Source organism: Lutra lutra, chromosome 14 (assembly GCF_902655055.1).
Source record: "Lutra lutra chromosome 14, mLutLut1.2, whole genome shotgun sequence".
Taxonomy (NCBI): Eukaryota; Metazoa; Chordata; class Mammalia; order Carnivora; family Mustelidae; genus Lutra; species Lutra lutra.
The window spans coordinates 18,762,787-18,782,940 of NC_062291.1; the positions used below are offsets into that span (position 1 = coordinate 18,762,787).

Sequence of the window (20,154 nt, forward strand, 5' to 3'; positions counted from 1 at the left end):
AATTATGATTCTTTAGTGTATTTCCATTTTGATCATTAGCTTCTTTCTCTGACACCAAATTTCAAAATAAAAGCTTAAGAGTGGTGAATGCATTTGGTAAAGAAATGGAAACAATCATACTCACTTTAAATATACTATGTCATTGAGAAGACCCTTGTTGCCTCTCTACTGGAGTTAAAGAACTATTTTCATTAATGTGCTTAAGTAGCCCATAAACATTTTCTCATTTTGCACAGCTAATCTCAAATAATCATTTCCCCTGTTATTTTAGTCACCATAAAACAATTTCCAAAGCTTTATGGTATCTGTTTTTAACAAACTCAAAATCCTTTAATGTTGATATTTCCACTTTCTTAAAAAATTCAATAACATTTCCTATATACTCTTCTTATATTAAAAAAATCCTAAATTCTCATTATTTCAATATCTCTATTCCCCATGTATTATTACACATAATACATTCAACCACTAGTTTCCTGAAGGACTTTCAACTTGGCCAGTGCTACAGAAAGAGTTACATGGGATTTAGGAAGAACATTTCCTCATAATCAACAATTCTAAAGAGAAGAAAAAAATCTTGAGAAAAATGGTTATTCATATTAAAGAAACCTCTTATATCATTGTTTCATGTAGGCTGTCTCCTGTCAAGAGACTATTAAGATGTGGATATTGATCTGATGCCACTAATAGAACCACTGAAGGGACAACTCATGGTTCCAGCATCAACGGTCACGTCGATGATAGCAGCGGGCAGCTCGATGAGCAGGGCCATAATTCCACGAGCCATTCATGTGTTTCCTGGTTACAGCTTAAGTTTACATATGTCACGTACTATTCACAACTCGTTATTGTTTACCAATAGTTTTTGTCATCAGAGGACCATCTACAAATGACTTGAATATCTCTAGCTATCTCTCCTGCTGGATAGGAGTGTATACAGGATAAGCACGGAAGGCAACAGAAGCATACCAATCCTTTCTGCTTCACAAGAGATTACAGATATTGACCAAATTAGCTAGCTAACTATGAAAGACAGAATCTTACCCATTGCTTTGCAAATTTACTAGTTATTTTCCTAGATTGAGCAAAATGGATCTCTGTTTTTTTTAATCTTAAAACATGACAATAGGAATTTTCATCTATTTTTGAACTCTTACAATTTAAAGTTGGAGATCCTATTATTTAAGATCATATATATGTAAAGATATTTTTTAAGGTGCTGCTTAGCAATTTGTTAAAAAAAGAACTCTCTCCTCTTTCTTGCGTCATTTGCTATTCACATAACTAACTATCACCATTTTTTGTTGCAAAGAGATCATGACATAGCTTGCTTGTGACTAAAGAAGAAGAAACGGGAAAACAAATCTACATTGATAGCGTGGTGTTAAAGAGAAGCAAATTAGTACAACTATTTTATGGTGTGCTGTATGGGATGATAGAGAGGGCATTTCCACTCTCCAGAACTTGGTTTTGCTCTGAGATAAGGAGAAGCTCTGTTAGTGTTGAAGCTTCCTTGTTCCATAAACCCATATTCAGTCTCGGCTCTCTATCTTATTCTCTTCCTCTCTCAGAGCATCAGATTCTTGTTTGAAAAATGAGGATTATAACACTTCTGAGGCACTCTTACTGAAATAAAATTGTGTTTATCTACTGTCGAAAGTAAGTGCTGACCTGATTGTGGATCAGCTGAAGTCCCATGCTTTGGGGACTGGAGTTCCCACTTGTTCAAACACAAACACTCTGAGAAAAGGTAAATACACACCTGTCTGATGACCTGGCAAACTCAGTCCATGGTACGCAGACATGCAGGAGGAAGGAGTGCCCACAGCCATCCAAACAACATTCCGGCAGCTTTAGTCATCACATGCCAAACTGGACAGTATCTAAATACTCATCACTAAGATCAAGGGAAACAAATGTGGTCTGTCCAGACATTAGTGAAATGAAGTAACTTCTGATATACAAAACAGGAATGAATCTCATAGCCTTTACGTTGAACAAAAGCAGCCAGATACAAGACAGTCCAAACTGCATGAGTCCATCTGTAGAAATTGAAGAAATGGGAAGACCAATCTACAATGATAGTCAGTGTGATGTTACATGTCGGTGGGATATTAGCTCTGAAGTTATAAGGGAAACTTCTGGGGTCATAGAACATTTGATAACTTGATGTGAGTAGTGTTTATGAGGGTTAACACATACAAGATAGATTATCCAGGGGTATATACATGAAAAATGAAACAAATTGTTGAGGAAAGGTGATCATCTTATTATATGAAGGTCATGATTCAATAAAAATTATTTAAAGCAGTTTGCACAAAACCTGGCAAATAGAGATCATAAGAGACAGGAGGTATAGATCAAGATAAGTGTCACCTAAAGCATTTAGAAATCAATTTCCAATTACATTTAGATAAAAGTGAACATAAATTAGTCAGAGAAAGACCAATTTTAATAACTCGATAATTCCCCAAATGTTCTTTAATTATATATCATGAAAGGATGTTTAGGATCTCATCTGTACAACAATAAAATATTATACAATTGAGGTGGTAGGAAATACCTGCATATTTGGGTAATTTCAGAAATAATAAGAGAAAAATAATTGATCATCCATCAGTGAGGCCAATAAGATGCTTGATGAAACTGTTTTAGTGCCTCAAGATTTGATATGATAGATATAACAGGTCTTACACTCTATAAGACAGTTGACCCACTTATAAAATCAAACTAAATTCTCCCATTATTTTTTGACAATTTTGATAGAAATGAAGAGCTGATGCAACCTGTTGCATTGAACAGACCATTTGATAAACCTATTTTGACAAATATCTAGAACAATATTCCTCCTCCAGAAAAAAAAACAGATTGTTTGTTTAGCAAAATGAAATAATATTACTTTCAGATTTTGGGCTGGATTTATACTAATTAACAGGTGGACATAACAGATATTAATATATTTTGCTATTGTTTTGATCCAGTCTTGTACTGAACCTCTCTGGTTAGAGACTATAATTTTCCATTCATTATGGAATATGTTGTCTTTATTATAATTTAAGACTAAACTTCTACTATTTTTAACATACCCTGTTAGTTCTAGTTCAAAGCACTGTCATGGGCTCATTCTCACAATTGTCCACTTTTCCATCTGCACCTTTTCAAGTAAAGACACAGATACATATATTCACGTAGACATCACTTATCTCCCTGGGTTTATTAGCTACATTGGTATTTCTAATGAATGTAAGTTTCCAAGTATGTTAACATATTTTTCTTTTTACCTCTCCTCTAGCATCCCCTTATCATTTTAGGTGATATTTACACTTGATTGCCTAAGGAATGTTTTATTGACAAACTAAACGACCTGAATAAAGGGGCACTAGTTGGGTATCAGATCTAGATTCAAATCTCTGCCCTCCCATTTACCAGAAGTATGGTTTACTCAGGCTGTTTAATCTCTTGTAGGCTTACTTTAATACCTTTTGAAGTGGGAATGATGCTCCCATTACAGGATGTTTGCAACAATAAAGATTGGATCAGATGGCTAATTACTGTCACATAATCCCTGAAGAAGGGACACCTACTTTAATGCAAGCTCATTTTTTACACTGGCTTGAAATCCCAGCAAACATCAGGAAAGTACTGTCAAGCCAAAGATAAACACCTGCACATGTCATAACAATTTTTAAAAACAATTTTCATGGGACACAAACAGTTCCCACCACTGCCTTGTTCTCAGCCTCTCATAGCATGATACTGTGTTTAAACAAGACAGCAAACCATCACAAATCCCAAGGGTTTGGGGATACTGGAAAGAAAATAGTTAATGAGAATAGACTTTAAATTATGTTAGTCTTTCCAAGAAATGCCTGGCTATGCAACGGTCATGTGTAAAGAAAGAATATCTTAATAGGATAAAGGGACTGTTTTTCTCTCCTTAATTATTCTTGCCTGTGGGTATTCATTTCAATATCTGAGAGATGAGAAAAAAAATGTGGAGCCAGCACCTCACTTCATTAGCTAGTTCACCTGTCTCACCTGTACACCTAGGTTTAAATCCCTATTCCTTCAAAGAGGGGCCTAGATGTTTGAACCCTCCATGTGTCTCTTCTATAACCAAATCCACTGGGGAGTTTCATGGAGGACTTTTTATCAGCTGACCTCTGTTACACTACTATTTATAAGAGAAAGAGATTGGCAGGAAAAAGAACGGACTCACACTGGTCTAGAATATACGGTACAGTCACTCAGGAACAAAGGAGTGAGTCCTCTATGATTGGATATTAAATATCTGGGAAACCGACTTGTATGGTAGCCTATGCTGTTTTCTGGGTCAATTATTTCTTTAATGCCCTTCCCAACTTTGATCAGGCTTCCCTCCCAATGTTCTAGGACGGAAGTGTGGGAGTTTCAAAGATGAACCCAGAGGAATTTCACTGTAGCACATAATTAATCTTGATATCGGGGATTTCCTGACCTGCATATTAAGGTGTACATTGCTTTTTTTTTTTCCACTAGTCAATTTTCTTTTGGTAAAATGCAAATAAAATCAATTCTGCATTTCATAGATAAGAAACCCCTTTCCCACCTCTCCTTCCCCCTCCTCTCTCTAGAAGAATACAGTATGTTTTATGTACCAATACACACATATTATTTGTATTATGCTGTAGAAGAATACAGATGAGAAAACATAAAATATGCCTGTAAGGATTCATTCTCCATCCTCTCAAAATAACCGCATTCTTTTGATAACTCCAAGATACATTTTAAAAAGGTAAAGTAAATGTTGCTTTGGAATATTTGGCAGGAATTCTGACAGATGTATTTGCTGCTTCAGGAAAGTTGTCCTCACCCTGAGCACGTTGTCCTCCTTCGACTGACGGGTCATACGGGATCTCTTTTCCCTCCTGATTAGGTTGGAAATTCTAGAGCGCCTTGTGCTAATGTGGGAGATGATCAATACTCACTTATAGTAAGTACTGAAAAAAGAGCAGAATATAGAATCTAGAAAAACAACTGTTACATGAAACTGTAACACAATATGCTCATTTACATTCATTGTACTTAGATTTAAAGCCCCGTTCTGTATCATAAACACTTTTTTGGGAAACATTTCCAAAATTCATATGTCTAGCTATACTTATTCAGAGAATAAATATACAATTATGTGAAAATTAAAGAAGAAAGCTCATAGATATGATTCTCATTAATAAACCTAATTTTTTACATCATTGCATGATGCATGCATAGGAGGCACATGGCCTGCTCTATGGACAGTAACTGTTTTGGTATCCCCCATCATTACTTTCTTACAGAAGTAAAAACAGAAAGGTAAATGGCTTAATTTAAATTCAAATCACCAATCCAAGAAATTAAATTCCCATAGGCTAAGTTGTACACTTCAGCTATGAAGAATGACATTTTTTTCCACTTATGGGTGTTTCATAATTTTTTTATGCATTCAGTACTTGAGATATTTGTTGTGCAGACTCATGAAATAATCATTAGTCATCTCTCTATGTGGAAACCCAAGCAGCTTGTTTTCCACTTCTCCCTCACTCTATTGCATATGTCCTTGAGGCTAATGTGAACACACTGGAAGTAGTGTTGCAACTTGATACACGAGTTTTGTTTTGTTTATTGTTTTGGTTTGATTTTTTTCCCAATGTTTTACTTAAATTCTAGTTAGTTAAGGGGTGCTGGAGTGGCTCAGTAGGTTAACTATTAGACTCTTGATTTCAGCTCACGTCATTATCTCAGGGTCATGAGATTGAGCCCCATGTTGGGCTCTGTTCTCAACACAAAGATCCACCTCCAATACCCCCTCCCAAACTCATGCTCTCTCTCTATCAAATAAATACATCTTCAAAAAATAAATTCTAGTTAATTAACATATAGTGTAATATTGGTTTCAGTAGAATTTAATGATTCATCACTTACATACAACACTCAGTTCTCATCACAACACATGCCCTCCTTAGTGCCCACCACCCATCCAGCCCATCTCCACCTACCTTCCTCCATCAGGACTCAGTTTGTTCCCTAACATTTGGAGTGTCTTATGCTTTGCTTCTATCTCTTCTTTTTTTTTTTCCTTTCCCATATGTTCATCCATTTTGTTTCCTAAATTCCACATATGAGTGAAATCATATGGTATTTGTCTTTCTCTGACTTATTTTGCTTAGCATAATACTCTTTAACTCCATCCACATCATTGCAAATGGCAAGATTTCATTCTTTTTGATGACTGAGTAATATTCCATTGTGTGTATTTGTATATATGTATGAGAGAGAGAGAGAGAGTGTGCATGTGTGTGTGTACACACAACCCACATCTTTATCCATTCATCTGCTGGGTTATAAGGTAGCTCTATTTTTAAATTTCTGAGGAACCTCCATACTGCTTTCCAGAGAAGCTGCACCAGTTTGCATTCCCACCAATGTAAAAGGGTTCCCCTTACTCTGTCTGCATCCCTGCCTACACCTGTTGTTCCCTGAGTTGTTAATTTTAGCCATTCTGACAGGTGTGAGGTGGTATCTCACTATGATTTTAATTTGCATTTCCCTGATGATGAATGATGTTGAGCATCTTTTCATATATCTGCTTGCCAACTGGAAGTCTTCTTTGGAAAAATGTCTATGCATGTCTTCTGCCCATTTCTTTTTTTTAAGATTTTATTTATTGAATTTGAGAGTGAGCAAGAGAGAGAGAGAAAACAAGAGCAGGTGGACGGGCAGAGGGCGAGGGAGAAGCAGGTTTACCAATGAGCAAAGAGCTCAACGTGGGGCTTGATCCTGGGACTTCAGGATCATTACCTGAGCCAAAGGCAGATGCTTAACTGACTAAGCCACCCAGGCACCCTGTCTTCTGCCCATACTTTAACTGAATTGTTTATTTTTTGGGTGTTGAATTTTAGAATTTCTTTATAGATTTTGGATACTAATCCCTCATCAGATATGTAACATAGCCCTGGAAGTCTTAGCCTCAGCAGTCAGACAACAAAAAGAAGTGAAAGGCATCCAATTCAGCGAAGAAGAAGTGAAACTTGACGATTTGCAGACAATATGCCACCTTATGTAGAAAACCCAAAAGATTCTACTAAAAACTTGTTAGAACTGATATATGAAATTAGAAAAGTCACAGGATATAAAAGCAATGCACAGAAACCTGTTGCATTTCTATACACCAACAATGAAGTAGAAGAAAGAGAAAGTAAGGAATCAAATTCATTTATAACTGCACCCTAAATAATAAGACACCTAGGAATAAACCTAGCCAAAGAGAAAGAAGATCTATACTCTGAAAAATACAGAACAAAGAAACTGAAGAGGACACAAATAAATGGGGGAAAAAGGCCCTTGTTCATGGTTTGGAAGAATAAATATGATTAAAATGTCTATTCTACCCAAAGTGTTCTATATAGTTAATGCAACCTCTATCAACATACCACCAGCATTTTTCATAGAGCTAGAACAAACCTAAAATTTGTGTGGAACTACAAAGACTAATAATAATAAGACTAATAATAAGACTAATAATAGTTAAACTAATCCTAAAAAAGAAAAGCAAAGCTGGTAACATCACAATTCTAGACTTCAAGCTCTATTATAAAGCTGTGATTGGGGTGCCTGGGTGGCTCAGTGGGTTAAAGCCTCTGCCTTTGGCTCAGGTCATGATCCCAGGGCTCTGGGATCGAGCCCGGCATCGGGCTCTCTGCTCAGCGGGGAGCCTGCTTCCTCCTCTCTCTCTCTGCCTGCCTCTCTGCCTGCTTGTGATCTCTGTCAAATAAACAAAATCTTAAAAAAAAAAAAAAAAAAGCTGTGATCACCAAGACAGTATGGTAATGACACAAAAACAGACACATAGGTCAATGCAACAGAACAGACTACCCAGAAATGGACCCTCAACTCTATGGTCTTCAACAAAGCAGGAAAGAATATCCAATGGAAAAAGAATAGCCTCTTCAATAAATGTTGCTGGGACAATTGGACAGCCACATGCAGAAGAAACTCAACCATTTGCTTACACCACACACGAAGATAAACTCTAAATGGATGAAAGACCTCAATGCGAGACAGGAATCCATCCAAATCCTGGAGGAGAAGACAGGCAGTAACCTCTTTGACATCAGCTGCAGCAACTTCTGGCAAGACACATCTCCAAAGGCAAGGGAAACAAATGCAAAAATGAACTATTGGGACTTCATCGAAATTAAAGTTTCTGCACAGCAAAGGAAACAAAACTAAAAGGTAGCCTACAGAACAGGAGAAGATGTTGCAAATAACCTGATATGCAATAAAGTAAACTGTTGGGTTCTCGGATGATGAAACCAGCATCCAATAGTCCCAATGTTGAGCAATCATTACCTAAATAATGTCAGTCCCACGGAATGTGTGCTTCTTATATGGTAACAGTGTGAGGGGTGCTCTGGTGAGCTAAATGCACACACAAGCACGCACGCACACACACACACACACACTCACATTTATAAACTTGTTACTATCATGGTCATCAGCGTATAGAGGAAGAAGATGGAGTTCAGAGGATCTAAGTGTCCTGGCGCCTTGGCCAAGGCCTTGTACTCACAAAGCAGCTATCTAATGGTGACATTACACTGCCTCTGACAATGATTCCTCACCCTCTTTGCTCTTTAAAAAAACCATTAAATTGGGTGCCTGGGTGGCTCAGTGGGTTAAATCCTCTGCCTTCGGCTCAGGTCATGATCTCAGGGTCCTGGGATCAAGTCCCGCATCGGGCTCTCTGCTTGGCAGGGAGCCTGCTTCCTCCTCTTTCTCTCTACCTGCCTCTCTGCCTACTTGTGATTTCTCTCTGTCAAATAAATAAATAAAATCTAAAAAAAAAAACATTAAATTATAATGTCCCATTAGTTTCAATAACTGATCGTTTCTCTCTTTATCATTCTTTTTCTCTCAAACTGGGAACACGCTAGGTATGAGCATAAATGATATCTATGTGACTCCCACTGTGTACCAAGCTGCTGAAAGTAATACTCCAGAGAGGAGTGGTTATCACCAGTTTTCACATCTAAAGCAAATGAGGCACCAGCAAAATAAAGCTGTCCCCCACTCACAGAGCTAGAAAGCGAGGGGGGCATGGTAGGTAAACCCGGAGTCCCTGTTGTGCGTCACCACCATGCTTGTCTCAAAGCCATGATTACAAGGCAGGCTTGTTCTCAGCTATGTCACTATTGTGACGGAGAAATAAGACACATGCATGAGAAAAAAATCCTAGTAACACAAGACAAATAGGTTAAGCAACTGACAACAGTAGTGAGGATAAGATGTCCTGATGGGGTTTAGAAGAGGAAAAACCCATTTTACTCTCCATTCCTGCTTCCCCAGAGCCTTTGTCTCATCATCTTTACAAATCCACATTCAATCCAACACAGGTTAAACATGTTCTAGAAGCCCATACGACCTCTGCTTAACTGGGTTTCCCTCACACTGCTCTGTCTAGCAGTCACCAAGTCGCCTGAGCAAGGCACGGAGCAAGAGAACCTTCCTTGATCTTATTTTGTAAATGCAGGGTAAAGGAATGCATGCATGATGGCTTGAAACAGAACCTACACCCAACAGTAAGTAAACTGTTACAAATAAAAATGACCAAATTTCACATTTCTGTATGAGAAAACGGATTCTAGAAATAATCACGACTTTCACAGAATATGATATTTGCTCTCTCCTTATTTTTTTATTAGACGATAATAGGTCTGACTTTCCATTTGAAATAATCCTTGAAATTGCATTTCCTATCTCACTTTTCTTCATCAGTCATGCTCTTTGGAAATCAGCAGTGCACATGATGGCTGGACTGCATAGACATGAATTCCTTCTTAACTAAGAGTTATGGCCTATCACACAAAGAAAAGAAAAATTGTATTTATTGAGATCTGCATTTTATCTGTAGCCCTAGACATTAATGCCCAATCCTCAGGGAATCTCCTTCTTTCTAGGTTTGGAGGACTGCACATTTTGAAACTCATCTTGATGCTCCATGACATCTTTTCTTTCCTTCTTCCTGTCCCTCCCCTCTGCTTTGTTCCTGGATTGGTAATATTTGCTTCTGATACTCAGCGATGTCTTCCTTCCAGTGATGATTCCTCCACACTCTAGTTCCCAGAGTAGGCTACATACTGTTGCCTCAAAATCCACATGTTGCAATGTAATTCATCTTTTCCTCTAAATAGACTTTTTCCTGAGGCTTAAAACCATTCCCTTATCTTTTTAATGGGCCCCTGACCTGAACTCAGTGCCCCGAGGCCACTCTCTTATGTTAAAATTGAGTCTTATTTCTTCTTCCAAAATAGCTCTCAGATTACTTCTTCTTTATGTTTAGTGTCTTCAAGTGCATTCATACCCTTACAAATTCCCTCTCCATTATAATAGCCTCCTGGTGACAAGACACACAAATTGTAATGATTCTAATGACAGAGAGCCAGTGGATACCCAATCTCTAATTATAAAATCTGGGGTTAAATACAATTAAATCACATACTATTAAGAGTACTAAAATAAAAGTACTCCATTGAAAGTCATCTCTTGGGGCACCTGGGTGGCTTAGTGGGTTGGGCCTCTGCCTTCGGCTCAGGTCATGATCTCAGGGTCCTGGGATCAGTCCCTGCATTGGGCTCTCTGCTAGGCGGGGAGCCTGTTTCTGCCTCTCTCTCTCTGCCTGCCTCTTTGCCTACTTGTGATCTGTCTGTCAAATCAATAAATAAAATCTTATTTTAAAAAAAAGTCATCTCTTGGTGTTTCTATAAGCCATATGTATTTGCCAGTTAAGAAAAAGAGTATTTATTTTTTGAAAAAACCTTTTGATTGGATTAGCTAGGTTTTACCAATACAAATCTTTATCAGCCTTAAATATGGATTAATTTATGAAGATGCTCTTGTAGGGATAGTGGTGGGGGATGGACAGGACTAACTTTAAAAAACACCATGGTGTCATGGTGATCTTTGAGAAGGAAATGCAAAAAATATTGTTCTTAGAAATCCAGAATCTAGTTGTCTAAATTTCTATTTACACCTGCAATTCCTTGGTCACCAGAGATGCTTAAAGCCATCAGTCTGGAATGTCCATCTCTTCTTCCACCAAGTGGAAGCCACTAGTTAAGCAAAAGGAATAACTCCTTCTAGAGACCAGATTAGCATGTAGTTATGTAGCTTTGAAACCTTCCTTTGCAAGAAGACATTATATTAAGACACCAGCACTACCATTTGACACCCTCCTCCTGATCAGGTAAGTAAGAGGAGAAGAGAATTTTTTTTCCTTAAAAATCAGTAGAAAACAATTCTATAAAGTAACGTGTAATAACTTTGGAATTCTTATGTCTTTATTTCTTCTATAAACCACTTATTTTGCTCTAAGTTGCACTTCCCAACACTTGAGGAAGGAAGAGAGGCAAAGAAATCTAGATCTGACTGATTTTGTTATCGACTGCTCTATATTTTTGGGAGAATGAAAGGCTCCTTAATAATTACACTACAAGTTTCACATTAGGTTGATTTGCTGTAGATGACCTTGGACTTCACATAGTTGCTTATGTAATTCTCATTTTTTAAAATTAATTTTTTTGAAGTAATTCTAGAGTCATATACAGTTACATGAAACGATGCATAGGATGCAGTACACCTTTGACTCAGTTTCCCCCATGGTCATCTCATGCACACTGATAGCACAATACCACAGTAAGATACTGACATTGTCAAGATAAAGAGCATTTCTTTTGATCTTTGAATTTTCAAAATAACCTAAAATCCATAAAACCATCAAGTTTTCATTCTAAGTTCCTAATTAAAATTACCTTTAAAACCCTTTTATCTATTGTTAGGAGTTCCAGAATAAAAGAGGTAGAAAGGGCAAATATTTCCCATCATCCACTTCCACAATTGGGGAGCACAATTACCTAGCATTTACCCTGACCCGTTGAGTTATCTTCTAGAAATGCTATATTCGGTTTGTAATTAGCATTCCAATGAGGTAGAATTACAAGGTAACCTCTCTTAAGCATCTAACATTTATTCGAAGGTACCTATTGATTTGATAAGATATCAAACTTATATGTTAAATGTTTCAGTTTTCCCTAAAATTGATGATTACTACATGGAGATACTGATAAATTTTACAGGACACCTAATTCACTTTAGCACACTTATTTTTCACCCAAACAGCTGAATATAACAGAAGGCAGGTCCTGGAGTGTAAAATTCCTTATAAGATATCTTATTTTCAGATAATGTCTTATTTATCTGTTAGTTGTCATGGGGGAGATACAAAGTACTATGCTTCATATATCACCTTGAAAAATTTTTAAAAACAAAGCCTTACAAGGTAACTTAATATATGGTACCTTCTAGAAATTATTACAACTCTCCTATATTTAAAATTCTTTGGACAAATAAAAAAAATGATTTTATTTGTTAAAGTGTTAAAGGACTATTAACTCTATAATATAATTTAAAACATGACATTTTTTAGTATTTTTATGGTGATAAATACATATTACATAAATTTGTTATTTTAGACATTTTTTAGCATATTGTTTTATGACATTAAGTACAGCCATATTATCATGCAACTGTTACCACATCCATCCATCTCCAGCAGTCCTCTCATCTTCCCAAATTGAAACGCTATATCCACCAAATACACTTTCTCATATATATGTAGTATATGTTGTATATACATGCAGTAGAATATTATTCAGTGTTTAAACAGAAAGAAATCTACAAAGCTATAGTGATTAATATAGCATGGTACTGGCACAACAGACGCAAAGACCAATGGAACAGACTGGAGAGTCCAGAAATAAACCCACACTTTTATGGTCCATCAATCTATGACAAAGGAGGCAAGAATACACAATGGAGAAGGACAGTGTCTTCAACAAATAGTGCTAGAAAAACTGGACAGCCACACGCAGAAGAATGAAAGTGGACCACTTTCTCACATCATTCAAAAAATAAACTCAAATGGATTAAAGACTAAATATAAGACCTGAAACCACAAAATTGCTAGAAGAAAACATAGGTAGTCATCTCTCAGACATCAGCCTTAAAAACACTCTTCAGGGTCTGTCACCTCACATAAAAGAAACAAAAGTAAAAATGAATTATTGGGACTACATCCAACTAAGAAGCTTTCGCACATGAAAGAAGCCATCAACAGTACCAAAAGGAAACTTATGGAATGGCAGAAAATATTTGCAAATGATATATCTGATAAATGATATATCTGATAAATGATATATCCAAAATATTTAAAGAAGTCATATAGTTCAACACCAAAAAAACCTAAATAATCTGATTAAAAATGGGCAGGAGACTTAATAGAGATTTTTCCAAAGAAGACATCCAGATGGCCAACAGACGAATGAAAAGATGCTCAACATCATTCGGCATCAGCGAAATACAAATAAGAACCACAATGAGATACCATCTCACACCTGTCAGAATGGCTAAAATCAAGAAATCAAGAAAAAACAAGTGTTGGCAAGGATGTGGAGAAAAAGGAACCTTCATGCCTTGTTGGAGGGTATGCTAACTGGTGCAGTCACTATGGAAAACAGAGTGGAGATTCCTCAAAATTTGAAAACAGAAATATCATGTGATCTAATAATTCTAATACTGGGTATTTATCCAAAATGAAAACACTAATTCAAAAAGACATTTATTGCACCTGTATATTTATTGCAGCATTATTTACAATAGTCAAGATATGGAAGTGCCCCAAGGGTCCATCAACAGATAAATAAAGATGTGGTATGTGTGTGTGTGTGTATACACACACACACACACACACACACACACACATGCACGCACACATGCATACATATATACACATGCACACACACATAATGTGTATGTATATATAATATGTATATATATGTATGTGTTATGTATATATACACATGTGTATGTGTGTGTATATGTGTGTGTGTATGTGTGTATACACACACATACATACATACCACATAATGGAATATTACTTAGCCATAAGGAATGAAACCTTGCAATTTGTGGCAACACAAATGGACCTAAAGGATATTAAGCTAAGTGAAATAAGTCAGGCAAAGAAAGATAAATATCATATGATTTTACTTATATGTGGACTCTAAATAATGAACAAACAAACAAATGGAAACAAACTCATACAGACAGAGGACAGAATGGTGGTTGTCAGAAGGTGGGCAGTGTGGAGGGATGAAAAAAATAGATGAAAGGGATTAAGAGGTACAGACTTCCAATTGTAAAAAAAAAAAATAAGTCACAGGGATGAAAAACACAGCACAAGGAATACAGTCAATAATATTATAATAACATGCTGGGAGATGGTAACTACATTTACCATGGTGAGCATTTCATAATAGGTAGAATTCTGGAATCACTAGGCTGTATGTCTGGAACTAAAGTGACATTGTTAACTATACTTCAACCACGCAGGATACCCCATGAATGAACCCTGAAGCCTTTATGCTAAATCAGATTTGTTTTGCTTGTAACTTTTTTAGGAGCCCTGCTCTAACCATTGCCAATGTAGTGTGCAGTTGGCATGAGTACTTGGGGAATTACCCCACAGATAAGGTAGATATTTGAGTAGGATTTATATCAACTCCTCTTTTTCTCCTGGGCACTTAAATGACTCATTGTAGGTTTTCAGGGCAGCTTTGATTTTCAAGTTCCTTGCCTTGTTTCCACAAAAGCACCTGTGCTCATCAGGTGCTACTTGGTCATGAATTCTGGCACAGAAAATGCAACCCTATGGGATCTATGAAAAAACTATTAAGCCTTCCCAGCAATCTGACTTTGTGTAATGAAACAAAAATGCTAGATTCTTCATTTCAAGACTCTAAGTGAACCTCGTGATTATTTATAAGGAAAAAAAAAATGGAGGGGGAAACCCTAAGACAAAAGAGAAAACCAATGACCAAGTGCTTTGCTTTAGGGATTAAAAAAGAAATGTATGTATAAATATCTATAACAGAGAATGGTCCCATATCATGGAGGCCAACTGTATTGATCTAATAATCAGCAAATCATGGTTAGTTGTGAATAGTGTTGCAAGGGGTATGTTCATTACTGTTGAAGCAGCTGACAACAACACCCCAACGATCCTTCAAGAAACCACTACTCCTATTCTCCAGTGGTTCTAGCAAGTTGAATCCATCCTCTAGGCCCAGAGGCTGACAACTGATCTATGGGTGATGGAGCACATTCCTTGTCCACACACACAGTAACTGGTTGAACAACACATATGATTATCTGAGTCCAACCTGAACTGGGGGTCACCCATGTAAGGAAAGATGTTCAGGCAAGTGTTACCCTTCCTACTAGATTGTCATACTGGTAGAATGTAAGCCTGTAGAGATCAAAACCCACTGTTGCCACATAACATGGAAAGAGCCTCCCTACTCCCTGAAAATCAAGTCACCATGTATTAATCATCATTTTCCAGAGAACTGGAACTAATAGAGAGTATAATGTATAAATACTATATGTGTACACACGCGCGCACACACACACACACACAGCTGACCTGCAAACAATACAGGGGGTGGGGTTTCTGACCCCCTGCACAGTCAAAAATCCTTGTAGAACTCTGACTCCCACAAATCTCAATTACTCACAGCCTACCGTTAATCAGAAGGCTTACAGATAACCTCTGAGATGATTTTATATATTATATACTGTACTCTTCCAATTAAGTTAGAGAAAAGACAATGTTATTAACAGAATTATAAGAAAGAGAAAATGTATTTATAGTACTGTGAAAAATCTGCACGTAAGTGGACCTGCACAGTACCAACTTGAGTTGTCTAAGGGTCAACTGTTTAAAGAGAGAGAGAGAGACAGACAGACAGAGATTATAAGAAAACTCACAAGGCATTGGAGGCTGACAAATCCCCAGATCTGCAGTCAGCAAGCTGGAGACCCAACAACACTGGTGGTATAATTCCCATCTGTAACTGGGGTCTAAGAACCAAGAGAGCTAGTGTGGTTCTGGGCCAAAGTTCAGCAGGCTTAAGACCCAGGAAGAGCCCATGTTTCAGTTTGAGACCAAAGGAAGGAAAAAATTAACATCCCAGTTCAAAGGCAGTCAGCAGCAGGAATTCCTCTTGCTCAGACATTTTTCTTTTCCCTATTCAGGCCTTCAACTGATTGGATAAAGCCTACCACATTAGGAAATACAATCTGCTTTATTCAGTCTATCAACTTAAATATTAAACTCATCCAAAAACATCCTCATAGAAACGTTCTAAATAATGTCGGGCCAAATGTCTGGGAACACCTGGCCCTAGTTAAGATGATACACGAAATTAACCATCACACCCAGAATCATCCAGAATCTAATGATAAATACAGAGGTCATGTAGAGATGATACAATTTGAATTGTTGTTTTTAGCCATACCTGAACCATCCCTACTGCTGTTTTATTCACATGAGCCAGCTTGAGTTGTGTTTCTGTTACTTGCAATTGAAAACAACATAAAAACCTCAACTAATATAGCAAGAAATTCTGCTAATTAATTAGAAATATTTCTCATGCTATTATCTAAAAAACCTTGAAGACTTAAATTCCATAATTAGCTTCATTTACTTCTCCTCCCAGAGACTTCTCCTCCCAGAGACTCCCAGAAAAAAACATGGATTTCAACATGTTCCAGGAACACTTTTGGAAGAGTGAAATCTGGTATGTGTTTTGGCAGAAAAATATTAAGCTTTTGTTGTAACATGGCCGTTGTCTAGTGCTGGTCCATATACTATTGATGCTCACTGGTGGAATTCCCATATGTGGAGACACAGTGAAAATAAAGATGATCAGATGAGTTTCTAAGTAATGAGTTACTAAGCTAAATATTTTCACTTGAAAGAGTTCCCTTTCCTTCTTATATTATGACTTTCCAACTTTTTTGGTGCAAAAAATTATTTTTTTTAATGCAAGGATAATTATTATGGAAAAGTGGGTTTGTGGGCTTTTCAGTGTCCTTACTTGGAGAAATAAACGTTTAGTTTTTCTGTGCTACCCCTTCAGTGTATTAAAGTTTTGTCTTCCCCATACCCCAAAAGAAAATGTTGACATCATCGCATGGGATAACTAACTTGAAAGGTTTTATGGCATCATAGGTGTCACTAGAGCATTTAACCAACAATGTGAAGTCAACTCCTTCCTAAAGATAATGCTGCAATTACAACAGAGCCCTCTGCTGAGGGCTCTAAGTTTGGGGACTAAGAAGTTTGCAGGTACAAGAACGCCCATGTCTCATGGCAGATAACTGCTAAATGCTGAAACACTTTTACCTGCTGAGCACAATCTATCTTAATGAGAGTCACTAAAACTCAGCTGGGGGTAACACCGAAAATGCTGTTCTCCATGCAGGCCAAGGTTAATACAGAATGTGCCAACTGATCCAAAGCTTTTCTGCTGCAGACACACTGCGTGCACCTTTCCTTGTGATGCTGGGCTGGACCCCACAAAGCACATCCTACTCCCTTACTGCCTCCTTCTCCTGAGAGGGTGTGACGGGAGAAGGCAGGGCTGAGGCCAAAATGCAGAGCCATGTTTGCCCAGTCCTGTCCCCAGTCCCACCTCTAACAAGGACAGCCTACCCCATAACTCCAGCACCGCACAACAGCACACATTTACTAGAGTTAACATTTCCCAGCTGTTGTGGAACCAGTCCTGCCTACCTCTCTAGGACACCAGTGCCAGCATCACCTCCTCAAAGGGCTGGTTTCTTCCTAGACTCTACAGACATCCTGAAGCCCCCCCTCCTTCAAAGCATGCATGTCTGCCCTGTAGAGCTCCTCCTCTGGGCTTCCAAATTCCTACCACTCCCCTTTGCTTCCTAAGTTGTTATAACAGTGATTTCATCATTCATTCAGCTCTCCTGATGCGTCAGCGGTAAATTTATGAATATCATCTTTGAGCATCTTTACAACAATGCTATGTGGTTCATCCGTATTCTGGAGGTGAAGAAAACAAAGCAAAATAAGCATATTTGACTTGCTAGTGGTGGAAGGTATCACAGAGAGCCAGTTTTAAGAATAGCAATGGACAACATTAAGAAGTGGAGGTTCAAGCATCTGTAGATTCCTCCATCATCCAGATCCCATTGGGGCAAGACAGCCATGGGTGAGATAGACAGGGGTCATGATGGTGTAACCATCATGATCTTCCAATGACTTCCTCACTGAATAGACAGAGATACACATTTTTTCAAGAAGACCAAGTAGATTGGTCATTTCAGAAACTCTGGAGGGAAAAGGGATGCCCACTGCATGATGAAACTTGAGATAAAGATGGGACCCATATCCAATACCAAGAGATAACTATCCTCAACTGTGGACAACTGAGTTGTCCTAAAAGCTTCTCATTTTTTAAGTCCTCTTTTGGGCACCTGGGGGGGCTCAGTCATTAAGCATCTGCCTTTGGCTCAGGTTATGCTCGCAGGCCCTTGGGATCAAGTCCTGCGTTGAGCTCCCTGCTGAGCAGAGAGTCTGCTTCTCCTTCTGGCTGTCCTTCCCCCTGCTCGTGCTCTCTCTCCCTCTCTGTCTCTCTCTAAAAAATAAGTAAATAAAATCTTTTAAAAAATAAATTCCTCTTATTTGTAGTGGATCTAAAATTAGGTTGGTTGATAAAATGCAATACATTTAAATATATAAAATCTCTTCCTTGAGTCTCAAAAAAATTTGTAGTTTAGAAGTGCTTTATTTTTCTAAAACTTATCGGTGTATTGTTGTTATCTTAGTAACTTTTGAGCGAGACTACCAATAATCATTCTATTTAAACTTTGCTAGTATAAAATCTAACCAAGCAAAGATTACCATCCAGAAAGTACAGAGTTATGACAGGCTGAAGACATCTTAGCTTCTGAGAGTAAACGGAGTCAGAAATGTATAACCTTGTACAGACCCTAAACTTTATAGCATGGGGTCAATGGTGTGGTGCTACAAAATGATCATAACCTTAGACTATGCAGGTTATTGTGTTAAGTAAGAATCACATTTATTATTTTTTTCACTATTATTTTATTATCAAAGTGTAATTAACAGACAGTGTTCCATTAGTTTTGGGGTGTATAATAGGATTCAACAATTCTGCACAACACTTAGTGCTCCTCAGGATGAGGGTGTTCTTTACCATCTTTAATTTTCATAACTCTGTGTGGTAGGTACTATGTCATCCAAATTTTGCCAATTAAAAAAACAGATGTTTAGAAAAATTAATCAGTTTTTAGAAGTCACAGAGCTGAAGGACAGCATAGCAGTGAACTCAAACCTAAAACTGTCTGATGCCCACAGGAGTCTGCTCTTCTTTGCAAATAATTATCTTTGGATTAGATCCCTCTAATAGCTTTTGGAATTACAGCACCGACAGATCTCCTATAGAAATTAATTTTTCTCCTCTTCTGTAAACTTCTGTCCTCTCTCTCTGGATAGAGACATTTGTTGAAAGAACAGACTCCTTAGATATTCTCCGTGCCATTTTCCAAGCAAGAAAACCAATCAGAATCAATGTTAAGGAGAATTACAATAGTCAATATAAGGTATAAAGAGATACTAAAAGGATTTTTTTTTAACTACATCAAAAACTTTACAGTAAAAAAAGCCATATAGGACTCGAGGCAAGATGGCAGAGGAGTAGGAGACTGAAATGACATCAGATCCCAGGAGTTCAACTAGATAGGTATCAAACCATTCCAAACACCTGCAAACCCAACAGGAGATAGAAGAGAAGAAGAGCAGCAATTCTAGGACATAAAATTCACCACTTTCTGAAAGGTAGGACATGCGGAGAAGTGAATCTGAAGAGACGGGAAGACAGGCTGTGAGAGGAGGGGCCGGTCCCGGCAAGCGGCAGAGCAGTGGAGCACAAAATCAGAACTTTTAGACGTCTGCTCCACTGAGGGACATCACTCCAGAGGCTAAGTGGCAGTGGAGCCCTCACAGGGACAGTGTGCTCTCAGGACCTGCAGGGTCACAAAAGGACCAGGGGTGTCTGAGTGTGGTAGATCTCCCAGGTATCAGAGCGGGGAAGCTGACTACAAAGACAGAGCCGAGGAGTGAGCTCTCAGCTTGGAGTTACCTTAAACCATGAACCGCGGCACAGTCAGACCACTGCTCTTTGAGCA

The 20,154-nt window shown here is 37.8% G+C and overlaps 1 protein-coding gene across 1 annotated transcript in view; it reads right to left on the reverse strand.

Annotated features, from left to right (window-relative positions):
• The window catches only part of PCDH15 (protocadherin related 15), a 1,821,443-nt gene that overhangs the window by 1,362,755 nt on the left and 438,534 nt on the right, over positions 1-20,154 (reverse strand). The window lies entirely within an intron of this gene.